The sequence below is a fragment of the Agelaius tricolor genome, unplaced genomic scaffold (genome assembly GCF_023055355.1).
Source record: "Agelaius tricolor isolate 1412-34295 unplaced genomic scaffold, bAgeTri1.0.p SCAF_29, whole genome shotgun sequence".
NCBI lineage: Eukaryota > Metazoa > Chordata > Aves > Passeriformes > Icteridae > Agelaius > Agelaius tricolor.
Genome location: NW_027269289.1, coordinates 5,644,675 through 5,665,286, shown reverse-complemented (window position 1 = coordinate 5,665,286; position 20,612 = coordinate 5,644,675). Strand labels below are relative to the sequence as shown.

Here is a 20,612-nt window from a genome sequence, read left to right as displayed (position 1 = left end):
ATCGTTCGTACAAAAAAAAAATAATAATAATAATAATAATGACATGGCGCGGCAGGTTCCTTACAGCTCCCAACAAGGTCGCTTGCGACAAATACACGAAAAGTCTCCGCATTTAAATAACGAAGAGGAAGTTTGGGGTAGTGACGGAATTATTTTCATTGTTTCAACGAGAAGGAATGCAGAAATAAGAGCAGGAATCCGCAGGCTCGCTCCCGGCCCCTGGCACAAAGCATGCAGCAGCAGCAGCAGCAGCAAGGCGCTGCCTCCCCGCCCCCTCCGCCAGCCCCGGGCATGGAGCAGAAGCCCGAGCAGGCACAAAAGCAGGTACAAACTCACCGTTCGGAAGCAGCGCGGGAGGCTCCGGCCGGCGGCGGCGGGAAGGGCCGGGGGGGCCGGGGCAGTGCCCGCACCAGGCTGGGTGCCCGGCGGGGTTTGACACCCGAGCGGCTGCGAGCGTGCGGTGTGTGCGCAGCCAGGGAGGGAGGGAGCGGCCGAGGGAGGGCGGGTGTGTGCAGCTGGGCAAGCCGCTTGCATTTTTAAAACATCTCTTTCTTTTTTTTTTTTTTTTTTTTTTGCCCTCTCTCTCTCTGTCTGTCTCTCCCTTTTTTTTTTTTTTTTTTTTTTTTTGAGGTTAAAAAAAATAAATAGGGAATATAGCAAAAAATAAAAATAAAATAAAATAAAGAGGCGGTGAGGTGGTGGTGGTGGTGGTGGGGGGGGGGTTGGTTGGGGTTGGGGTTAGGGGGGTGGGGGGAGGAAAGGAAAAGGAACCGAATTCCTCCGCAGCTCCTCTCGCCCGCCGCCCTCCGCGCTGCCCGGCAATGCCGCCGCCGCCGCTGCTGTTGTTATTATTATTATGATGAAGAGACGGGGCTGGGGGGCTGCGGGAGCCGGGGCCAGCCCGGTGCCGGAGCGAGCCCCAGACTGTCAGCGGGGAGGAGGAGGAGGAGGAGGAGGAGGAGGAGGTGGAGGAGGAGGAGGAGGAGGAGGAGGAGGGAGGGAGGAAGGGCGCGGGCAGCAGCGCCGCAGCCCCGGCCGCCCTCCCCTGCCAGCCGCCGGCCGGGGCTTCAAAGGAAAACCTGGAGAAAAAGCCGCTCGCCGGGAGAGGAGGGTGCACACACAGCACACGGCACACACGCACACAAAGGGACTCCATCCTGCACCGACTCCTCTCTCCGAGCACCTTGTGCACCCCCAGCCAATGGAAATTTACGCCGGCCATAACCCAGAGCAGGATTTCGTCCCCGGCTTGCCACCTCCTTCCCTCCGCGCTTCTCCCCCTTCCCTCCCTCCCTCCCTTTCCTCCCTCTCTCCCCCCCCCCTCCACCCCCCCCCGCCCAAATAAATAATACGGATCCGCACCCTCCACCCAGCTCTGGAACCGCTTCAGGCCCAGCGGCATAAGCGGGGAGAAGCCGAAACGTTCCGGAGGGCCCGAGGTTAAAAATGCAAAATATCCGGCGCTGCCGAAGGCAGCTCCCCCCCGGCCCCGGCCCCGCCGCCGCCCGGCCGGGGGCAGCGGTAACAGGCACCATTACGGAACCATCATCATCATCATCATCATTCACTCCGTCCTTTTCTCACCTCAGGAGTCTGAGCCCATTCACCAAAGTCCTTCCTCGTCCAGGAGCTCAAATATTTTCTTTTTTTTTTTTTTCCTGTTTTTTTTTTTTTTTTCCTCCTTCTGGATCAGCCAGTCCCGACATCATTAAACTATAGTCCTCCTCTTCCTCCTCCTTCCTTCTCCCCCTCTCTGTCTCCCCCTCTCTCTCTCTCTCTCTCTCTTTTTTTTTTTTTTTTATTTCAAAAAGGGGGAGTGGGGGGGTGGCTGGGGGGTGTGGGGGGGAAGCAGACATAGCTGCATGAAGTGGCTGCCTTTTCGAAAGCACATTTAATCTTTCCTGGCTCCCCTAGGCTTCGATGAATTAGAAGGGAAAGGAGAGGAGAGGGGGAAAGAAAAAATCCAGGCAAGGGAGGCTGTTGAGGGACAGCAAGCATCAGGCTCAAATCAACGACCAGATGAAAATGTACTAGACCACACTGCCCCCTCTCTTCCTCTCGCTCTGTCTCCTTCCCTCTCACACACTCTCACTCCTGGAAAGCTTCAGTGTCTGGTTACAGACTCTTTTGGATCCTTCCCCCCGCTCCCCACCCTCGCCCTTTGCCAACTATCCTAGAGATTCCTTGCATGCCTACTTAAATCTTTAACAGAATAAGGACCCGGCTCCCCCCCGCACGCTCTCACACTCTCACACACTCCACTGCCGGTCACCCTTTCCCAATAATCCCTTAAGCCGCCGGGAGAAACCCTCCGGCGCATCCCCTCCGCATCCCCGGCCCCGCCGCATCCCCGCCGGGTACCAGCCCCGGGACCCTGCTCGCCGCCGCCTTCCCGAGGGGCTGCAGGGGGCGGAAAGGGGGAGCAGAGGGGCTGCAGCCTCGCATCCCCGCGGCTGGCGCTGGATTTGAAAACAATAAAATCCAGCGCTGGCTCCGGCGGGTGCCCCCCGCTCCCCCCCGTCCGCAGCCGCCCGTGGAAATCGCACGCCCCACGTCTGCAGTGAGGCAGGCAGACTGCCTGGCTCATGCCCGTGATGACTTTAGAGCTGACAACCTCCTCTCCCCGACCCCCCCTTCCCCTCCACACCCACCCCTGCGCTCAATGGCAGCGCTGCTGCCTCTCGCACCAGACTATATTTGCAATATGTGCTAATTTACCAGCTATATGCCCTTGGATTTTAAAATGAACTCATCAGTCAATGTTTCTAGTAGCGATGCTCCCTCTCTCTCCCTCTCACACACCCTCCGCTGCAGACATGTTACTCATTCTGCAAGCATTTCCTCCCCGAATGTCCGTCAGACGCATATACACTTCATTGATCAAACCAAATCCCCTGATAACAATAAATAATAATACAGACAGTTAACATCAGCGGGGAGTGGAGCGGGGGGGGCGCGGGGGGAGAGACAAAGATGACGACTAAATCTGCATTGTGCTTCAGGAGCCGAGCCCTGCCTTTCCCAGGGATGCTCCGCACAATGCAGAGCACAGGTAGCCCCAAAACCGAGCTCACGCCTCACCCTGGGGCCTTGCCCGGACCCCCCCTCTGCCCAAACCTTGGGGGTGGTGGAGTCTAATACCTGAACCCACACAGGCTTCAGAAGGTGCTGGTAGGAACAGAAGAGAAGGTGGTGCTGGCTGTGGAGGAGAGGAAGCACCTCACGAAAAATACAGCGATAAATGCGGGCAGTTTCTTTGTTAGGCTGAGCACCGCACAGACGCTCAGGAATTAAAGGTACCAGGGCACCCAAAGGCACCAGGACTGCCAGAAACACCTCCCAGCTCCCCCTGAAATCCCTTTTCTTTGTACCGAAGGCAGGGAGCACCTATGCAAGAAGCCAGGTTGGGAGGAAGGGCTGTTCAACATCCCCCTGTTCCATGTGCCGGGTGTTTCAAGGGCTTTAGGGCTGCCCTGGCTTTATTATTTCCCTCTTTCCTGGGGCTGAAACAGGGGAGGCAGGAGATTGGGATCGCCCCTTGGGATTTTGGCTGCTTAGGCGGCTTGTGTGGGTCTGGCACAGAGAAAGTGGCTGCAGTGTGAGCGTTCGGGAAGTTGGGGAGGGTGGGGCTATCTAGAAATCTTTGACTCACTGGGGTAACTCCCTGAGCACAGGAATCAAATTCTTGCTCCAAGCAAACTGCGTTTTATGAGCAGCAGCCCCAGAGTGAATTTCTGCATGCACACAGAGCTGGGGACAGCTAAAATAAACGCATGGAAATAAATATGCAGTCCCTAATTAAATCATTGGGTGCAATGCAGAAGCCTCTGGGTGATGGAAGAGGTGGGATTATGCAGCAAAGTCGGTTTGGGGATCCACAGATACAAATTTTCTTATTTATACTGGCATAATCCTGATTGGCATCAGCCTAGACAGGGGAAGAATCACACCCGTGTCCTGAAGGATCTAATCTTTGGGAGAAGCGCTCTGGATTAGTGACTGCCATCCTTTCACTCCCTTTGAGTCCCTCATCACCCCTGCAAGATTCCCCCCTCACACACAGCATTTCACATCCATTGTCTCCTTATCTCCCTGCCAATAAAAAAAAATGTTTGATTTTTTTTTTCTCCCAAAGTTTTGTAGCAAACACATAATTTCTTTACACACTTTAGCCAAGCCTTTGGAGGATACTTATTTCAAGCAGTTAACACCTGACCCCAATTTTTGTGGGTAATTAGTGAGCTAGATAACCACACAAAGTGGGTAATTATTTAGTACCCAAGGGTACTGTACAAGAGGGTAGAGGCTGGCGGTGTTAACAAAAGCACATCCCTAATTATTGTCTCCATCCCGATGTTTTAAGAATAGTTACTTCCACCTAATGATCCATGATAAATCAGTAAACTCTTCGATGGGATAAGCAAGGGCAGGGAGGGAGGGCAAACCAACAGAAGGCACAACTTCAATTTCTGTGCAAACTCCAAGGAAGAGAGAGGAATCCCCTTGGAGAAGGCGAGACTGGAAGTGCCTGCTCTGGGACAGCCTGAAAACCATCCCTAAAAGCCACCAGGGTGGTTGGGAAGGGTGAAAAATCACTTTAAAGCTGTGCCAATGGGGTGTTCTGTGTCTGGGGAGGGTCAGAAATGCCCAGGGAGTTGCACCAGGCGGGAAAAAAAATATCATGTTTGATGAATTTCAATTATCCATCACTGCCAATATTTATGTTGCATTTTTCCCATGGAAAATGCTGCATCCTCAGGAGGATTGTCCTCAAATTTGAGAAGGGAGAAATGGAATATGAAATATTTAATATTAAATTTATATATATACATATAATATATATAAATATATAAAAATATATATAATATATATAAAAATATATGTATATATAAAAAATATATATAATTTATATATAAATATATATAAATTATATGTATAATTTATATATAAATATATATAAATTATATGTATACTTTATATACAAATATATATATACACAGACATATATATATAATTTATATATAAATATATCTATATACACAGACACATTATATATATATATATAAATAAAATTTCTTAAGATTTGAGGTTTCACCCTGAAATCTGGCAAATTTTGAAATACATCAATTACTAAGTGATGGAGCTGTAGGAATATTTGAAATATTGAAATATTTGCAATATTGAAAATAGAAGCTAAACAATATTCAGTAGTTACATCCACACAAATATCCCCAAGGCAGGGGTCAGAGGAGGTTTTGGTGACAGGAAAAGGAAAGTAAAACTCAAGTTCCACCTCAACCTGAGGAAGAATTCCCCACATGGAGGCGGCAGAGCCTGAACAGCCCAGGGAGGTTTTGGTTCCCCCTGTGCTGGAGCCACCCCAGCCCCACCTGGCTGTGTCCCCGTGTCCCTGCTCCAGGTGACCCCGCCTGGCCAGGGCCGTCGGGCTGGGCCCTCTCCAGAGCTCCCTTCCCACCCCAAACGCTCTGGGACTCTGTGAGAAAAAAAAAATAAAAATAAAAAAATTGTTTTAATCAGCAGCAGCAGCACGCGATAAAGAAGAGTTTGCTGGAAATGGATCCATGGAACAGGAGCGCTCCCATCCCCTGCCCACCGCCTGAGCACTTCACACTCACTTAAGGACATCCTCAACCAGGACATTAGGCTCAGAGGAAAAGCACTTTCCTCTTTTAATTGCTTTTATGAATCACCACCGACATCCAGACACTTCATTTACTGGAGTCCAGCAACCCTGTTTTGCAAACACACAAATTCCAAAATGGTAAAGGCCTGGCAAAAATAATAAGATAAAAATAATAATAAAATAAAAATAAAAATAAAATAAAAATAAAAATAAAATAAAAATAATAATAAAATAAAAAATAAGAAAATAAAAATAAAAATATAAAATATAAATAAAAGAAATAGAGGCGTCATTCTGTTTGGTTTGATCCCAGCTTTGCATTTAACTCAACTTGCTGCTCTGGGCCAGGCACTGCACAAAAAAGCCACAACTGGCAGCATCACCTGGCCCTGTGAGCACCAGGAATTCAAAATTTAAACAGAGAAAGTTTCAGGGGTTTCCACAACTTCTCATATTTCTCTATTGTTCAGTGGTTTGTTGGGTTTGGGTTTTGTTTTTTTTTTCTGGAGTGAAATAACCACAACAGAAAGAGGCCTGAAAATTGTTCTCATATTTAAAAAGGGGCCAAGTCTCTGCAGTCCATTTATAAATAAATATAAATAAAATTGGTATCCCCCCCACTAATCCTCTCAGGGACATGGTTTGCAGGAAATTCTTGCAGAGAAAGTTTGCAGAGAGAAGCTGGAAAACAGAAAGGAAGAATGAATTTAATCATGGAGACAGGATCAAAGGGAGGAGAGACCTTGGCAGGTGCTGTTGTAGCAGAAATAGAGTAAACACAAACTATTATAATTTTTTTTTTCCCCTCAGATCAATTGGAATTAGCAATTCAAAGGGGAAGACACACAGGAGAAGGGATGTTCAGCCAGGGAGGAAGCTTTAGGGACTTTAGCATTAAATATAAAACCTTGAGGCCTTTTTGAGAGCAGTCAATAACTTCACTCTGGGCAGAGTGAACAGAAATCATTTAGGAAATATCTTTAAAATAATGCTTACAGCTCAGCTGTAAGGACAGTGTACATGAGAATAGTTTCCAAATTGATAAAATATCTTCAGGGGAGTAGAAAACATTCAGTAATAGAAATTAAGAATTGAAATGATGCGAGGAAAGGTGAAATTCAGAGTGGAAAGCAAAACCGGGCAAAGTTGTCGTGATTTGGACATTTCCAGAATGGCGACCCTGCCAACCAAAAACTTCTAATTTGAGTCTCACTGTTTTGCAGACCAACTCCACACCAAATCACTGATAAAAATCAATATTCTGCAAAACTACAGAACCATCAGGACAACACTTACCCATCCCTGGAGGCTTGGGAGCCCTTGGAAGAAGCTGCAGTGTCCACATCGCTTTTGCCACCCTCCTCTGATCCCCTGCTATTCAACAGAGAGGACAGAGAGTGGTTCAAAATCATCCCAGTCCCATTCCACCACCTCCAAACCCTTTCCACCCAGCACCTTTCCCCTCCAAACCAACAGATTTTGCATTGAAAAGTGGTGCTTGGATTTGCCCCTCACCCTTCAGTTCTGCCAACGGGCTCTCCCTGAGCCCCAACCCCAACCTTCCCTGGATAATGGGGAAAAATTGAAATTATAAAGGTGAGAAAGGCATAAAATGATTGGATTTAAAGGTGGCAAAGCAAGGGGAAAGGAAAATGGAGTCTCTGTGGCTCTGGGCACGGGGAGCCAGCTCTGGAGAGGGATGTGACAGACAGGATGAGTGCCAGGACTGCTGGGGGCCTGCAGCCCCTGCTCAGGGTCTGTGCCAGGAGCAGCAGCTCCCGCTGCCCCTCTGCCCTCCTGCATCGCTGCCTGCAGGCTCTGCTCCACCCCAACTCGCAGCTCCTCCTGCCCACCATGCACAGAGACAGCCTCAACGCTTCCAGGAGACACAACGTGGAGAAAACAGGCAGAAAAATCTGAATTTCAGCTCATTCGCTACACTAACGAATCACCTTACTTGGGATTTTCAATGTGCTGCGATAACGGTCTGGAGTCAGTTGCACAAAAACAGTTTTGGGTGATAAATCTTATCAGTGCAAGGCTAAAAGAGGTGTCAGCACAGAGGCAGCCCATCAGAGACATTTCTTCCCAGTGTGATCCTTGCAATTCCAACGTGAATGATCCTTGCAATTCCAACGTGAGTGCCTCTGAGCAGCTCACTCAGGATCAGCTCCTCTGCCTTCACAGCTCCCTCAGGAGGAGCAGGGACCTCTGTTTTATAGGCAGGGAGAAGAACCAAAGGAAAATAAGTGACTCATCCCAGAGCCCACAGGGAGTCCACAGCAGAACTTCGGGGCCTGCACCGAGGGCTTGATAAAGAAAAATAAAGAAAAATTCACTCTAAAGGTAGAACCTGTGCAGCCTTTGCCCATCAATAATAAAACAAGACAAGCCCCACAAGCCAGGAACAAAATTAAAACGCCAACCTTCATTCACCTGGCATCTCCAGGAAACCCAAACTCATGTTTCCCGCAGGAAACACCAATTCCCAGAGAAAGCCCTCCCAAAGCCACCCTCACCTGGCATCATTCAGCACCAGCCCCTCATTGTCACTGTTTGACCCACACGGGTGGTCCCGCGTGGAGCCAAGTGCAGCAGCAGCAGCAGCAGCCCCCGAGTGCTTCTTTGATCACTTTCCTGCTTAATTGCCAGTTTTAATTACTCGCATGGCAACAACAAGAAGTCAATCTGGCAACGGAAATCCATTCTTTGAACAACTTCTGCCTCTTCCCTCAGACACAAACTATTGCTCTATAAGCCATTCCTGATTAACAAGGGGCCCTCGTGGGAAAGCCACTGGGTTTCATTTCCTTCAGCTGACAGCCCCAAGTCCCCAAAATCCAAGGGCAGAAGAACCTTTATTTTATGGTGGCAAGATGACACTGGTTTCCCCCTTGCCATTTTCCTTCAGGAGGATGCATCAGCACTGCATTTGCTCCTCCATGTGGTGGGATTCCTCAAATAAAAGCGTATGTTCTGTATGTCTGAGCTTGGAAGCAGAGCTGCATTAGCCTGTTAACCATCCACGTTTGCTTCAGACTTGGCCAGCCACCTAGAAAACCTGCCAAGACCTCTCTGGCAGCATTTTCCTCACAGTTCCAGGAAAACATGGAATATTCAAAGAATTTCAGGGCCTCGTTTGTCACCACTCTCCTTGCCCACTTAGAGCTAAATCACAGGCAAATTGCTCTAATGCCCTATTAAAGATTTAAAAATGGTCTTCTCCAGACGAGGGTATCTGAGGACAAATCTCTGCTAATATATAATGCAAAAAGCCCTGTTCAGATGTGATGCAATGTGGCAGGAGGCAGGGAGGGAGCTGCTTCACAGCCCTGCAACTTCCCAAGGGAGTTCTGTCCTGTTTGGGGCTTTTACAGCTCCCTCAGCCAGCCAGGCAAAGCAGAGGTTGCTGTTGTGTCTGCTGTTATTCCACAAATGGCTGCAACCTGACAGAGGGCGGGCTTAGATGGGATATTTGGAATAAATTCTTCTCTATGAGGGTGGGGAGGCCCTGGAATGGATTTCCCAGAGAAGCTGTGGCTGCCCCTGGGTGCTTGGAAGCGTCCAAGGCCAGGTTGGAGCACCCTGGGATGGTGGAAGGTGTGGAATTAAATGATTTTTAAGGTCCCATCCAACCCAAACTATGAGGGAATTCTGAACCCATTGAGATTTCAGGGTAAGAAGGAAACAAAAAAGTGAATTTCCAGCAGAGCTCATCACTCCTGGGGCTGAAGGCAATGCTGTTGAAGGCTGATCTAGGGACAGGAGGGTGGCCAAAGGACATCGATTCCATACCCAAAATTCAGAGCAGGGAGGTGACCAAATGACATCAATTCCACGCCCAAAATCCAGAGCAGGGAAGTGGCCAAAGGACATCGATTCCATACCCAAAATCCAGAGCAGGGAGGTGGCCAAAGGACATCGATTCCATACCCAAAATTCAGAGCAGGGAGGTGGCCAAATGACATCGATTCCATACCCAAAATTCAGAGCAGGGAGGTGGCCAAAGGACATTGATTCCATACCCAAAATCCAGAGCAGGGAGGTGGCCAAATCACATCAATTCCACGCCCAAAATCCAGAGCAGAATCCATGGGAATGACACCTGGAGACCTTTCCTTTGCAATTTAAACCAAGAGCCAGCTCCTCTAAAAGAGGAAGCTCCTGAGGGAACAAAGTCACTCCTAACCAAGAGCAAACACTGGCACAGAGAAAAAAGCTTTAAATAATTTGGAGAGGGTTTTTTTTTTTTTTTCCTTAGAGAGAATAAAACCTCCTTGTGATTTCAGATGTCAAGCAGACTTTTCTTGATTCCCAGCAATAATTTATGGATTAAACATTTTACCTCTTAAACATTTTACCCTAGACTCGAGCATGGATGGAGAGTTCCCTGTTGCTGAGAGCTAAGCAAGAATAAAAATTCATATAATACTATAAATAATATTATACATTATAAACTATATTTTCTTATATTATAAATTTATTGTATATTAATAATATAAATATAAATATATATATTAATAATATAAAATAAATATAAATATAATAAATAAAATAATAATAATAAAATAATAAAAATAATAAAAATAATAAAATAATAAATAAAAATAATATAAATAGAAATATATATTAATAATATAAAAATAAATATGATACTTCTGAGCAGTGATTTCTATCCTAAGACCTCCAACCAGCCCTGGTTCAGCAGCCTCACCACATTTCTACTAACATGGAATGCACTGGACACTGATTGTGGCTTTTCCATTAACACCTCCCCTGGTTAACTCTTCATTCAATAATTATTCTCACATGCAAATGAAGGCAAGCACGTGACTGAACTGTCTCAGGCCTCTTAGAAATTCAGTTCCTTTTCCACTTCAGAAGGGAAGGGCACTCTCTAAAATCAGCTGTAGATCTGCAGCAGAGAGCAGTGGAGCCTTCCCTTACAATTTCCTTCCTGGTTTCCCTTCTTCCCTTCCAATTTATTTGTGTTTTCTCTTCTTCCCTTTCAATTTCCTTCCTGTTCTCCCTTCCAATTTCCTTCCTGTTATCCCTTCTTCCCTTCTAATTTCACGTTTTCCCTACTTCCCTTTCATTTTCCTTTGTGTTTTCCCTTTCTCCCTTCCAATTTCCTTCCTGTTTTCCCTTCCAAATTCCTCCCTGTTTTCCCTTCTTCCCCTTCCAATCTCCTTTGTGGTTTTGCTTCCTCCCCTCCAATTTTCTTCTGTTTCCCTTCTTCCCTTCCAAATTCCTTTGTGTTTTCCCTTCTTCCCTTCCAATTTCATGTTTTCCCTTCTTCCCTTTCAACTTCCTTCCTGTTTTCCCTTCTTCCCTTCCAAATTCCTTTGTGTTTTTCCTCTTTCACTTCCAATTTCTTTTCTGTTATCCCTTCTTCCCCTCCAGTTTCCTTTCCACTTTCGCTTCTTCTCTTCCAATTTCCTTCCTCTTTTCCCTTCCAAATTCCTTCCTGTTTCCCCTCTTCCCTTCCAATTTCCTTTGTGTTTTCCATTTTTCCCTTCTAAATTCCTTCGTTTTCCCTTCTTCCCTTCCATTTTCCTTTGTTTTCTCTTCCTCCCTTTCAATTTCTTTCATATTTTCCTTTGCCTTCCATTCTCTTTTGTGTTTTCCCTTCTTCCCTTCCAATTTCATGTTTTCCCTTCCCTTACCATTTCTTTCATGTTTTCCCTTCCCTTTCCATTTCTTTCATGTTTTCCCTTCCCTTCCATTTCCCTTTGTGTTTTCCCTTCTTCCCTTCCAATTCCCTTCCCGTTTTCCCGTCTCTCCCTCACTCTTTTTTCCAAACCCCATCCTCCCCATCCTTTGTGGATGGAAATGCAGCTCCAGGGGAAGCTGAGGCACCTGCCAGGCTGCAGACACCCCCTGGGCTGCTGTTTGTTGTCACAGGAGATGAGAGGCCACTTCAACCACAACCAAAACAAACTTCTCACTAAAGCCACACCAGTGCCATTAATCCCAGAATGGGTTTGACCTGCTGCTTGCAGCAATTCCTTAAATCTCCCTTAAGCTGAGGAGCACAAAGGGGCTGCCTGCACTGGCCTTGGGGACAGTAAAGAAATTATTTATTTATTTTTTTATTGTGGTGACCCCAAATCTCACACCAGCCTGGGCTGTGCCTCACAAATCTGCAGCCAGGATGGCTTGGGAGTGACCTCACAAACTTCTGTGACTTCTGGTAGTGCCAGGCTTGCAGAAAATTCATTATTGGTAGTGCCAGGCTCACAGATAATTCATTTTGGTAGTGCCAGGCTTACAGAAAATTCATTTTTGGTAGTGCCAGGCCTACAGAAAATTCATTTCCGGTAGTGCCAGGCCTACAGATAATTCATTTCTGGTAGTGCCAGGCTCACAGAAAATTCATTTCTGGTAGTGCCAGGCTCACAGGAAATTCCTTTCTGGTAGTGCCAGGCCTACAGAAAATTCATTTCCGGTAGTGCCAGGCTCACAGATAATTCATTTCTGGTAGTGCCAGGCTTACAGAAAATTCATTTTTGGTAGTGCCAGGCCTACAGATAATTCAGTTCTGGTAGTGCCAGGCCCACAGATAATTCAGTTCTGGTAGTGCCAGGCTCACAGATAATTCAGTTCTGGTAGTGCCAGGCTCACAGATAATTCAGTTCTGGTAGTGCCAGGCCTACAGATAATTCAGTTCTGGTAGTGCCAGGCTTATAGGAAATTCATTTCCTGAGGAGGAAAAAGGCCACAGCCCATGTCTGGGCGCAGATCTGTGGCTGAGTGAGCTGGATTTTGTGCCCAGCCCTCCAGTGATGCTCCTTCTGGTCTTGTGTGTTGCTCCCCTTCCTCTGCTCTCATTTGCACTGGACAGGAATTACCCAGTGCCACACATTCGAAAATCGCCATGAACACTGCAGGACTGCAGCTGTGAGAAGGGCAAACGTCCACCCCCCTTCATTTTTATTTCCCAATGGCAAATTCTGTGCTCAGCCCTTTGGAGGAGCCATCCACACCCATTCCCTCTTCACTTTTATTTTCCTGTAGGAATTTCTGTGCCCAATCCTTTGGAGGAGCCATCCACATCCACTTCTCCCTTCATTTTTATTTCCCAATGGGAAATTCTGTGCTCAATCCTTTGCAGGAGCCATCCACACCCATTTTCCCTTTCATTTTTACTTCCCAGTAGGAAATTCTGTGCTCAATCCTTTGCAGGAGCCATCCACACCCATTTTCCCTTTCATTTTTACTTCCCAGTAGGAATTTCTGTGCCCAATCCTTTGCAGGAGCCATCCACACCCATTTCTCCCCTTCATTTTTATTTCCCAGCGGGAAATTCTCAATCCTTTGGAGGAGCCATCCAAGGACTGGGCCACTCCAGACTTCCCCAACATTTTCCCCCAGAAGTGACCAGAATTAGCAGCTTTGGACAGCCCAAATCTGTCCTTCCCAAATCTGGATTTTCCCTGCTCTTGAGCTGCTGCTTTTCATTCCAAACCTTATGGAGCCTAAGCCCAGTTCCAAAGTTGTTACAATGAACGCCCATAATTCTGTGTATGGTTATTAAAAACACAAGTATCTAATCTGTTCTAGACTGGCAAAGTTCTCATTAACTTCTAAAAGCAATTAGTTTCCTTTTTTTTTTTTTTAATTAAATACTGGTGGGAAAAGAATGGCTTTATAAAACAGTTTGAATTTGTCACTATTTAATTTCAGTCACTTTGTGAAACAGAGATTCCCAGCCTCCCTCCTCATCCTTGCTTTTCCTCAGAGCATCCATTTGTTGTTTTTTTCCTTTCTGATGGGAATGGTTCAGTGCACCCATCTCAGATTTATCTCTGGCACCTTTTTAGCCACTTTTTGTCCTCTCAGATTTGCTGGAACAGCTCCTGGGCCATCTCAGTGTCTTTGGACCCCAAAATTTCCCTTTAGCATCGAGCAGGGGTTTATCCACTCCCATTTTATATAAGGAACAAGGCCTAAAATGTTCATAAAAACTAAAATTCATGGCTTGAGTTATAAATATACTGAATATAAGAAAAACAAGTCTGGTTGCCCATCAAGAATTTAATGATTCTTAAAAAGGGTCTGGAGTGGAGGTGATGGGAGGGAGGAGCCACTGCTGATAAGACAGAAGGAAGAATTTCAATTTCTTTCCATGTCTGCCCCAGAAACCTGATTCTTGAACTTATTTCCCCAGGAAACAGGGCCATGACATTGCACAAAGAGGCTAATTTCACCCTATAGCATGCACAGATTATTTGCCTGGGGAGAATACATTTTATATTTTAATGTATAAATCGAAATATGTGCAAGTGGGACTGCCTGGAGCACCAGCAGAGTCAGGGCAGCCAGGAGTTTTGTCTTATTTAAAGAGCAGATTAGAATGAAGGGGAGATGCATTCCCAAATATTTTGGATTTTGCTATGCTATGGGAAATTTCCAGCCATGAGATTTCTTTTCTGCTCCAGTTTGCTGAAACCTTGCCAGTCCAACACCACAACTGGGAGTTTGTCCCTGAGTGAAGCCCGAGCGGACACAGAATTTACCCCAAAAATTCAGAAATGCTGAGCCTGGTTTCACAGCTAAATCCTCAAGCTGAGAAGAGGGAAAAGTGGGAATGAGAAGGAAAAAGTTGGTTAAAAGAGAGGGATGTGCACTCCCATCTGTGCCTCAGATTGTTCAGTTCCAAATACTGAGCTGCTCCACACCAGCTCATCCCTTGGCTGGGAATTGCAATCAATGTCCCCACCTCACTGAGTCCCTCATAGATTAAATTTTTATATGAATAATTTTATTAATTATATATTTTAATCAATTAATTTATTTATTAGGGTAATTTATTTATTTAAATATTTTAAAATTTATTTATAATTTTATATAAAATTCTATACACTCCAACACACATACACAGAGAACTTCCCTCTCCTGGCACTCCCAAAGTTGTGAGGAGCAGCATTTCTGAGCTATAACTGATTTCTGAAATATAATTTATTTATTTTTATTTATTATTTTAATTTAATTCCTTTATTTAAGTATTTTAATTTATTCACAATTTTATATAAAATTCTATGCACTCCAACACACACAGAGAGAACTTTGCTATCCTGGCACTCCCAAAAGAGTGAGGAGCAGCATTTCTGAGCTATAATTTTTTTTATTCTTATTTTTTATTATTTTAACTTTATTTCTTTATTTCAATATTTTAATTTATTTATAATTTTTTATAGAATTCTATACCTTTAAACTCCAATACACAGAGGGAGAGAACTTCCCTCTCCTGGCATTCCCAAAAGCATGAGGAGCAGCATTTCTGAGCTATAATTTATTTAATTTTAATTTATATTTTTAATTAATTAATTTATTTAAATATTTTAATTTATTTATAATTTTATATAAAATTCTCCTCTTTTAAACTCCAATACAGGAACACAGAGAGAGAACTTCCCTCTCCTGGCATTCGCAAAGATGTGAGGAGCAGCATTTCTGAGCTATAATTTATTTAATTTTTATTTATTTATTTATTTAAATCTTTTATTTATTTATTTAAATCTTTTATTGATTTATTTATTTAAATCTTTTAATTTATTTATAATTTTATATAAAATTCTCCTCTTTTAAACTCCAATACAGGAACACAGAAAGAGAACTCCCCTCTCCTGGCATTCCCAAAGATGTGAGGAGCAGCATTTCTGAGCTATAATTTATTTAATTTTTATTTATTTATTTATTTATTTAAATATTTTAATTTATTTATAATTTTATATAAAATTATCCTCTTTTAAACTCCAATACATGAACACAGAGAGAGAACTTCCCTCTCCTGGCACTCCCAAAGACGTGAGGAGCAGCTCTGAGCCTGGGGATTGAAATTATCTTATTTTTAACTGTCTGCTCAAATTTCAGACAGAAAATCCGGATGAAATCCTGCAGAACACCATCATCATCATCATCATCATCATCATCATCATCATCATCATCATCATCATTTACTCCCAAGGTTTGCTGTGCTTGGAATTCCAGCTATGACAAGAATTCCGTAGAGATGGCACCAGAGGAGCACTCAGAGAACTTCCCTCTCCTGGCATTCCCAAAGACGAGAGGATCAGCATTTCTGAGCTATAATTTATTTAATTTTTATTTCTTATTTTTATTTATTTAAATATTTTAATTTATTTATAATTTTATATAAAATTCTCCTCTTTTAAACTCCAATACAGGAACACAGAGAGAGAACTCCCCTCTCCTGGCACTCCCAAAGACGTGAGGAGCAGCTCTGAGCCTGGGGAATGAAATTATCTTATTTTTAACTGTCTGCTCAAATTTCAGACAGAAAATCCGGATGAAATCCTGCAGAACCCCATCATCATCATCATCATCATCATCATCATCATCATCATCATCATCATCATCATTTACTCCCAAGGTTGCTGTGCTTGGAATTCCAGCTATGATGGCACCAGAGGAGCGCTCAGGGCCCCATTCATGGAGCCATTGAGTCACTCTGGCCTCCCACCCCAGCTCATCCCAGCCCTTACAGAGCTCCCATGTGCAAATGATTTCACTCTGCTCAATGCATCTGATTGAGGAGGGTGCAGAAATAGATGGAACTCATTGGTTAAAAATAAAAAAAAAAAAAAAAAAAAGAGGGCTGAAAAAATCCCTCAAAAGACTGAAAAAAAATCCCTCAAATTTGTCACTGTTTAATTCCTCATCCTTGCTTTTCCTCAGAGCATCCATTTGTTGTTTTTTTTCCTTTCTGATGGGAATGGTTCAGTGCATCCATTTCAGATTTATCTCTGGCACCTTTTTAGCCACTTTTTGTCCTCTCAGATTTGCTGGAACAGCTCCTGGGCCATCTCAGTGTCTTTGGACCCCAAAATTTCCCCTTAGCATCGAGCAGGGGTTTATCCACTCCCATTTTATCTAAGGAACAAGGCCTAAAATGTTCATAAAAACTAAAATTCATGGCTTGAGTTACATGAATATATAACAAACATATGAAATATGTTTGTTATATATTGGGTATAACAAACAAACAAACAGCAAAGCAACAGAAAAACAAACAGCAAAATCTGGTTGCCCATCAGAATTCAATGATTCTTAAAAAGGGTCTGGAGTGGAGGTGATGGGAGGGAGGAGCCACTGCTGATAAAACAGAAGAAATAATTTGAATTTCTTTCCATGTCTGCATTTTCCACAAGCATCAGAGCCATGTCAGAACAGAGAAGCAAAACATGAGCACTACTGGGAGGATTTTCTTACTGCCCAGCGAGCCAGGAGAATAAAATATTTCAGAATACAACACTTGAGCAGCAATTCTGGGCAGATAATTTCAGTGGTGCTCCAAAAGAGGCTTAAAAGCTTCCCTTAATATGCACTTTACAACTGTGGCAGACTAATGATGGTGCAAGACCACAGAATATTCCCCAAATCATTTCCCTAATGACCTGAAGCTTTCAGATGGGCTGGTGGTGTTTGCTGGGTGTGATTTCAATGAGGATTGAGTTGAAAATTAAAGATTGAGCCAGAGCAAGAGCTGTCACCTGTCTCCCTGTATTACAAACAGTGCAGAATGCCTGCACAGCAAATGCAGGATGATTTTGGGGTCAATACTCACTCAATCTAGGCAGAGCACATCCAAATATTGGGTTTTTTACCATGCTCCACAGCTGGAATACAAAGTTTTTAGGGATAGACTGGTTCCCAGCCTGTGGAGGTTTGAACTGTTGCCATCCCATCCAGGTAAACTGGGACATTTTACAAAATACTCTGAGTTTTTTAACTGAGAGATCTCAGCACAAACGGCTATTTTACCTTCTCTGTCTCCTTTCAAGCTCCTTCCTGACTGCTGGGTGCATGGCTGGGATTGCTGGGTGTGTGGCTGGGATTGCTGGGTGTGTGGCTGGGATTTTGGGATGCATGGATGGGATTTTGGGATGCAAGGCTGGGATTCCTGGGTGTGTGGTTGGGATTTCTGGGTGCATGGTTGGGATTTTGGGGTGCCTGGCTGGGATTTTGGGATGCATGGATGGGATTTTGGGGTGCCTGGCTGGGATTTTGGGATGCATGGATGGGATTTTGGGATGCATGGCTGGGATTCCTGGGTGTGTGGTTGAGATTTTGGGATGCATGGATGGGATTTTGGGGTACGTGGCTGGGATTTCTGCAATTTCTGCAAAACTGGAGCAGAGCACCCTTGGAAGTCACTGCTCTTCTGTCAGGTTTAGAGCAGGTTTGGAACTTAAAAAGTCTCAGAAGTTGTTGGGAACAAGGAAGGCACAGAGTCACAACTGTACCCGAGGCACACGAGCTGCCCTTTCACTGGACACCATTCCATAATTCCTTGGACGTTCGCAGTTTCCTTCATTACACGTGCAAGCATCAGTGCCTTTTTTTTGCTCTTTATCCCCAATAAATCCCAGCAAATTTGGAACCCATCTCACATTTCCTTGGGCATTGTCCCCCAAGGCCTCCTCATGGCAAGGAGAGTTCTGTGCCCTCCACGGCTGTGGTCCATGAGGGAGAGCAGGAATGGAATTGGGGTGTGCCATCCCCTGTCCATGAATTCCCTCAGAGGGATGGAATTGGGGTGGGCCATCCCCTCTCCATGAATTCCTTCCCAGAGATGGAAGTGGAAGTTCTCCTCTCCATGAATTCCCTCCCAGGGAATGGAATTGGGGTGTGCCATCCTCTCTCTATGAATTCCCTCAGAGGGATGGAAGTGGAAGTGGAAGTTCTCCTCTCCATAAATTCCCCAGGGATGTGGGAAGTGAAAGTGGAAGTGGATGTGGAAGTGGAAGTTCTCCTCTCCATAAATTCCCCAGGGATGTGGGAAGTGGAAGTGGAAGTGGATGTGGAAGTGGAAGTTCTCCTCTCCATGAATTCCCTCCCAGAGATGGAAGTGGAAGTGGAAGTTCTCCTCTCCATAAATTCCCCAGGGATGGAAGTGGGGAGGGCCATCCCCTCTCCATGAATTCCCTCAGAGGGATGGAAGTGGAAGTGGAAATTCTCCTCTCCATGAATTCCCTCCCAGGGATGGAAGTGGAAATTCTCCTCTCCATGAATTCCCTCCCAGGGATGGAAGTGGAAGTTCTCCTCTCCATAAATTCCCCAGGAATGGAAGTGGGGTGTGCCATCCTCTCTCCATGAATTCCCTCAGAGGGATGGAATTGGGGTGTGCCATCCCCTCTCCATGAATTCCCTCCCAGGGATGGAAGTGGGGTGTGCCATCCCCACTCCATGAATTCCCCAGGGATGGAAGTGGAAGTTCTCCTCTCCATAAATTCCCCAGGGATGGAATTGGGGTGTGCCATCCCCTGTCCATGAATTCCCTCAGAGGGATGGAAATGGAAGTGGAAGTTCTCCTCTCCATGAATTCCCTCCCATGAATTTCAGTGGGGTCTGCCATCCCCTCTCCATGAATTCCCTCCCAGAGATGGAAGTGGAAGTGGAACTTCTCCTCTCCATGAATTCCCCAGGGATGGAAGTGGAGTGTGCCATCCTCTCTCCATGAATTCCCTCAGAGGGATGGAATTGGGGTGTGCCATCCCCTCTCCATGAATTCCCTCAGAGGGATGGAAGTGGAAGTTCTCCTCTCCATGAATTCCCCAGGGATGGATGTGGAAGTGGAACTTCTCCTCTCCATGAATTCCCTCCCATGAATTTCAGTGGGGTCTGCCATCCCCTCTCCATGAATTCCCTCCCAGAGATGGAAGTGGAAGTGGAACTTCTCCTCTCCATGAATTCCTTCTCTGGGATGGAAGTGGAAGTTCTCCTCTCCATGAATTCCCTCCCATGAATTCCAGCAGGGTGTGCCGTCCCTTCTCCATGAATTCCCTCCCAGGCTATTTCTGGTCCCTCACTTCTCGCTCAGGGACCCCAAACAAGGCCAAAGTTTCCATTTCCCTATCTCAGGACAAACACTCTGCTGGGAGGTGGATTGTTTCTTTTGCATTTCACATTCCAGTGGAAACATTCCCTGAAAAACAGTGGCTATCTCCCTGGCTGTCCAGAGGCTGAACTGAATGAAAACTGGGACTGCCACCCAAGGAAAACAGGACATTTTTGTGCCTCCACTGCTCAAGCTGGGAGAAACAAAACCAGCAATTAAAGGCAGCTCTCAGGGCGAGCCACCTTCCTTTTTTCCTTCCTCCTCTCCTCATTTACAGCTCCTGAGCTGTTCCTTTCCTCGTTGCAAAAGGTCCAGGACTGTAACAGTGCCACGTTCTCCTGGAAATCTCCTTAAATGGCACATGATGGAAGCCATATGATGGGAGCTTAATTACACAGGGGGCATATGGAAGGCATATGACACGGGGACATATGGAAGGCATATGATGGAAGGGCATCCGAGGACATATGATGGGAGTCTAATTAATTGACAATACATTCCTCTCATCAGGGGGAGAGCTGGAATGCTGTTTTGTTCACAGGGAAAATATGCACATTGAATTCTGTTCACCACTGGCCATTCTCCTTTTTTAATTATGGTTCCGTGGGTTTTGGAGCGGGATGGGTCTTTTCATTTACGCCCCACGGATTTAACGGCGAGTTGGGTTTGACAGGATTTGTTATAAATAATCATCAGTTTTGAACCTTCTGAAGTTTGGAGTGTGAAGAGCAAATCTGAAATGTTACCACCAAAAAAAATAATAAGAAAATAAGAAAAGCCTGTTCTTGTTTGGGATTATTCACAAAGCTGCTCCTAAGGAGTCCCAAACAGGTTAAAAAAACACAGGAAAAAAAAAACAACAAAAAAAGAAGAGCCTGTTCTTATTTGGGATTATTTATAAATAATAAATTATGCTCCTAAAGAAGTCTCCCAAACAGGTTAAAAAACAAACAAAAATAAAACCCCCCAAAAACCAAAACCAACCAAACAAACAAGAAAACCCAACAAAAAAAAGGAAGACCCCGTTCCTATTTAGAATAATTCACAAAGCTGCTCCTAGAGAAGTCCCAAAGAGGTTAAAAAAACTCCAAAAATCTCCATAAA

General features: G+C 45.1%; 1 long non-coding RNA gene across 7 annotated transcripts in view; it reads right to left on the bottom strand.

The window, feature by feature from the left end:
* Positions 1-5,666: 5,666 nt before the first annotated feature.
* LOC139600902 (uncharacterized) overlaps positions 5,667-20,612 on the bottom strand; it is a 160,483-nt gene continuing 145,537 nt past the window's right edge. For 6 of the 7 annotated variants that reach the window (XR_011682703.1, XR_011682706.1, XR_011682704.1 and 3 more), the window contains one exon: positions 5,667-7,018. This is a non-coding gene — a long non-coding RNA (uncharacterized lncRNA). The remainder of the gene's footprint in view (positions 7,019-20,612) is intronic. The other variant, XR_011682701.1, reaches the window with a different exon arrangement.